Source organism: Leptosomus discolor, chromosome 1, assembly GCF_034619465.1.
Source record: "Leptosomus discolor isolate bLepDis1 chromosome 1, bLepDis1.hap2, whole genome shotgun sequence".
In the NCBI taxonomy this organism is placed as follows: Eukaryota; Metazoa; Chordata; class Aves; order Leptosomiformes; family Leptosomidae; genus Leptosomus; species Leptosomus discolor.
The window spans coordinates 17862041-17867911 of record NC_141391.1 but is presented as its reverse complement, the minus strand read 5'-3'; positions in this window follow the sequence as shown (position 1 = coordinate 17867911).

Sequence of the window (5871 nt, the reverse complement as noted above, 5' to 3'; positions counted from 1 at the left end):
CCTGGCAAAAGAAGAAGCCTGAAAATAAGAGTCTTGAGCAGCGTTCATTTCAACAAGGTCACTACCCAAACAGAAGGTACTATCTCACCCCAAATTCCCATTGCCTAAGGACACCTTTAATGCTAAAGCAACGCTCACACTACAAACCTTTATCCTGGTAAGTGTTAAATCATGCTTTTTAGTCTTAGACAACAAAAAACCCACACACAAAGCACCATGGGGTGTGAGGAAGGATTGAGTGAGTGACTGCGTAGTGCTTAGTTGCCAGCTAGGGTTAAACCATGACACATCAGAACTGGAAGAACAAAGTAAGTCAACTCCAGAGTTCTCAAAAAGAGGATTGCTAGAAAACTCTTTGTTCCCTTAAAATAAAAGGCTGTATAGTTCCTACTAGTGCTTTGGGGAAACAGGACTACATGAGAAGTGAGCACAGCTCACCCTGTTACCATGGCTGCTGAGGATCCAGGGAACCACTACACCCTGGCTTAGCTTTGCCTCTGCATGCAGCTGCTCCAAGCAGAGAGGCTAGTTATACGGACAAACACGAATTAACACTCATGTCAGGTCCCTAAGAGTGAAGAGTGATGATTAAGGAAACCAAAGCTTTCCTCCCTTCAGGAGAGAAGGTGTTTAAGAACCTGTCCTGAGGACTGCCAGTTCTTCTTAAGATCAGCTGTTATACAACGCTGATGCTGTGCCATTTCCCAAAGTACAGACAGTAAGCCAAGAAAGCCCTTACTTAGATACTGCGTCCAGTTTTCAGCCTCAGCAATACAAGACAGACAGACAAACCAGATGGATTCCAGTGGAAGGCCCCAAGATGGTAGGGCTGGGGCACAGACCCTGCAAGGAGAGGCCAAGAGCTGCGCTTGTTCAGCTTGGAGCACAGATAACTTCAGGGGGACATAACAGCAGCCGCCAGTGCCTGTGGGAAGATCATGGAGGAGACAGAGCCAGGCTCTTCACAGCAGTGCAGGACAGGAAGACAAGTGGCAACAGTCGTAAGTTGAACCATAAGAGGCTCAGCCTAAATATAAGGAGAAGCTTTTTCCCCCATGAGGTCACTCAGGTAGTGGCACAGGTTGCACACAGAGAGGCTGTGCAGTCTGCTTCCTCAGAGTTTTTTTTCAAGCCCTGACTGGAAAAACACCCTCAGAAGCTCAGTCTGACCTCAGAGCTGACCTGCTGTGAGCAGGAGGTTGGACCAGAGACCTGCTGAGGTCTCTCCAGCCTGAACTATCCTCTGATCCTATGAAAGCCTGGAAAAGGCTGTGTACATGAGAAACGCTCTATTTTAAAGTTTGTTAGCATTGCAGCTGCTACTAAAGCCCACATACTGCTAACACAATTATTTAACACACCCCAAAACCAGACTTAATAGGCTATAACTTATTTAGACAATTTAGCGTTATTGTTTCTATGGTTATGAAGGCACAGATTCAGCCATATTACCCAACTGTCAACCCCCACAAGGTTGAGGTAGGAGGGGATGATCCACCCAGGGTTGGGTTCAGAAGCACATTTCAGAAAAGGCAAATTTCAGAGACCTGACAATGGGAACACTGCTGTCTGAACACGGCCCTGAGCAACTGGCTCTAGGTGGCCCTGCTAGAGCAGGGAGGGTGGATTAGATGACCTCCACAGGTCCCTTCCAACCTCAACCTCTCTGTGATTATATTCTATGATTATATTATGGGAAAACATCAATAGAGTTTTGATATGCTAGCTTGCCATGAAACATTAAAAAAATAACTCAGTGTATTATGTTCTAAGTCTGTGTGTATGCATATTCATCATTAGCCCATTATTTCCTCCACATGATGTTGATGCTTTCAAAAGGACAGTTACTTGTTAGGAGACTCTCTGTATTATCCTTTTTAAGGGAGTGTGGTGGTTATTCTGAAATTTTGAATTCCAGATGCTCAAATCAGCTATAGCTTTAATAAAGCTTGAAGAGCTGCATCACTTCCTAAAAGCATCCTAAAGGACATGGTGTAGAAGGACATTCAGGGAAGGGAAGTTAACTCATGTTAATGTCCACACAGTAGTTTAGTCTGCTTTATGTTCACTTCAGTTTAATTCCTGTCCTAGGTTACAGTGTAAAATGTGCCAAAAGAAAAAAAAAAGTATTCTATTACCATCTTCAGGAGCTGTTGAGACCAGGTGGGGCGGTGCTCCCTGCCTCCCCCCTCTGGACTATCTTCTGTTAATGGGCACAACAATGCCTTATCGCCTGACCCATCGATAACTCGCTCCCGGACTATCTCCTGTTAATGGCCCACCAAGGAACTGCCTCACGACTCCCCATCCCACTGTGAGATGCTCTGCCCGGGGGGGAAGGAGCCAAGCAGTCCATGCTAAATAAAAACTGAGATCTCGAACACCCTAGCAGCCTTCTTCCACTGGATTCCCAGAGGAGTTTTTTCCCCCAGTGGAGTTCCAGAGGACAAGAGCTACCTACCTACCACTGGACCTTCGGAGGAAGACCAGACCCTTTTACAAGATCGCTGCTTCACCAGCACCACATCCATCACTTCAGGAGGACTGCAGCCACCACCTTATTGGACTGCTACTGCCACCCTAACAGGGTGTCAGGTTGTATTTCTGACTCTGTCAGTGTAAACCAGTGGGTTGGGTTTTTTCCCTGCCTTGTGTTATATATATATATATATACATATATATATATATATTAGTAAAGAACTGTTCTTCCTATTCCCCATATCTTTGCCTGAAGGCCCGTTAATTTCAAAATTATAATAATTTGGAGGGAAGGCGGTTGCATTTTCCATTTCAAGGGAGGCTCCTGCCTTCCTCAGCAGACATCTGTCTTTCAAACCAAGACAATTCCCTTTGAAGGAAGATTAAGCTAAGGGAACTAAAGCCATTTTATGTCTAAACGGAGAGCATCCACACAAGTATTTAACATGTTTTAAAAGCATCCACTTCATCTTCACACTTTTAGTTAATTCACTTAACACTCCCAAACGCCCTCACGCAGGCAACGCCCTTGCCTTTATGCAACAGGAAGCCTATTTTAGATACAAAGTGAAACCTAAAAAATAAGGAATCACTCCCACACTGGAATCAAGTATTAGACAAGCAAAAAAAGTTTCAGCTGCTGACACTGAAATATTTGGGTTCCCGTGGGGAAGTTGTGCCAGAACGCACAACTGTGAGGAGTTCGTACCTGCTTCTCAGCAGGTTATCACCTTCAGCATTAAAAACAAGACCAGTTACCAGGAGGGAAGTCCATCATCAGCCAAGCAGCCACTCTAAGTTTCCAACAGTTGGAAATGTAAGTCAGTTAGAGTGTCAATCTCAAAGTCAACTAATGCCTTCAACTGCAACCTTTAATAACGGCTTGAAAAAAACCCCAGGCTAACATTGGGCACTTTGGTTTTCCTGGAGACATTTGATATCAACCTTCACAGATTTGACCAGTCCACCATCCCTGAAGAATCCAAACACAACCTATAGCCATCCCTCAGGCTCGTCAGCACACCCCAGCTCTGCAATCAGGCTGAAAGACCAGAGAAAAGAACACAACAGATTAATGCCAAACTGGAAGGTGGAGCGTAGTAAAGAGGGTTCTGAGTTTTCACCGCACATTTGTAGTAGAAATTAAGAGTTGCTTTCTTTTGGCCTGCTACGTTTCCAAATGTTAGGTCTCTGTTAGAGCAACTCACTACCCAGAGAGCTCATTTATATGAAAATAGGGAGGAAAGACTCACTTAACTTCATGTTAACAGCCCACATAAGAAGATTTCCTTCTAATGAGCAAGATAGATGTCCTTTAAGAAAGTTCATGCTTACACTTAATTGCCTCCAGGGCTGAAACATCACAACTCATTTCATTACTCAAAACCTTGTTTTGTTTCTCACCGTATTTATTGTGTAATGTGGACAAGATTGGGGGGGGGGGGAGGTGTTAGGTGCATTTGAATTGTGTGTTGTTGCCTTTAGGCTCAATGACATATTACAGATCAAAGGAAAAACTCTAAATGGGATAGAGCTGTGACCACATGGTTGCAACCACCTTCCCCACTAAAGTTTTGCTTTGTCTGTGGTTTGCACAAAGATTAACCAACAAAAATGCATCTACTAAAAACATGCCACTACAGCACGCAAACACTACACCTGTGATTCTCTAAAATATACTTTGCAGCTATTACTAATAAAGCAAACAAACACTAGTTTTGACTAGTTAGCTTATAGAAGAAAGTCAGCCTTTGGATACCTTCAATTTGCTACTACTTATCCATCTCAAGCTTATAATAGTTGAAATCTTCCATTGGAAACATGAATGGCATAAACAGTAACACAACTTTGTTTTCAAAGGCTTGTTCTTTACAAAAGGGAATTCTTGCTTGCAGAAATCCTGTAATAAAAGCACACTCGTGATTAAATAAGACAGGTTTTATGTTAGCCACTATGCCCTTCAGTTCATGTAAGCAAAGTGAGACACTGGCAGCTATATAACAAAACGTAGTGTGTATCTTGAACAAGAACCCACATGGAAGTGTAGCATGAACCACATGTCTGACTACAGCACAGTGGCACTAACTTCTGGTTTGTTTCAGAGTCCAATTCCAAGCCTCCTCTCCACTCAATCTCCTCCATAGTGTTTTTTTTTTTTTTTGGTTGGTTCGTTCCCATGCCCCCCCATGCCCCGTCCTGTCGTGTCCCCCCCCCGGCCCCTGCTTGCCTTTGCAGGTTCTCAGCACAGAAAATAGTGTGCTTCACCAACAGTTTCTGTAGTCATGTACAGCAATAGTTCAGGTCCTGAGGTGAGCTTTAAGAAGCACTACAGAAATGAAGGCGTTCCTCAGAGACTTGCACTCCACTCTCCCTCATCCTGATAGAAGTTCCTTTTCCTCCTGTATTGCATGCAGCTATACAGACCTACACATTCATGTTTATACATGGATAGTGCATTACAAGAGTTCAAATGGACATTTATTTAGGTAAAACAAAGGAAAAAAATGCATAATAAATGCTGATGCGCACAGACCAAATCAACAGGCAGTTCCCTTGCCAAGGATGCTTCACGAGTGGAAACACATGCAGGAGTCAGCGTTACACATTCCCAGTTGTTGATGCCAATCGCTTGGAACATCAGAAGCTACCTCTTAGCTCTTGAGCAATACCACCACAGCTCAGCATAGTTCTCTCAATTTGGCTCACAGAAAGGGTCACTGAACTGAGGTCAATACTACAGAAAAATGTACTTACTACTTGGGTTCCGGGGTGTGTGTGTGTGAATAAAACCAATGAAATATTCTGATGTGAGTAAGAATTCCCTTCCATGTCTAAAGAGACTTACGGAATACTACACAGTGCTAAAACTACTACCATAATAGCCTGAAGTGCCACAGAGATGTCAAGTTTTCTTCTGTATAATTATTAAACACCAGTTAAAGGCTGGTATATGCACCTATTTCACCTCTCCTTCTTCCTTGCTCTTCTATTTTTAACTCTTTCATATCTTACTTGCTGTATGTCACTGCTTCTGAGATCAAATTTTCTTCTAACAACACCTTTAACCAAAAAAAAAAAATAAAAAATTAGGCAGTCAGTACCTTGCAAGGACTATCAGGAAGGCTGCAAAACCAAGCAAGCAACCAATCTCTATCAGCAACAATGGAGCACAGGAGAGGTTGTGGAGAGCTCTCTTCCATGAGGCAGGGGATGAAGAAAGTGGTTCTACAATTGCTAGGATCCTTGCAAGACACAGAGAAATTTAGAGCCAAAAAAGAGCACAAACCAAGAGTACCGCTGCTGCTGAAGTCACAGCGCTTCTGTTCTCCACAGCACATGCAGCTCTGCCTGGGGTAAAAAAGCACACGGCTGTGGAAGCAGAGAGAGCTAAGC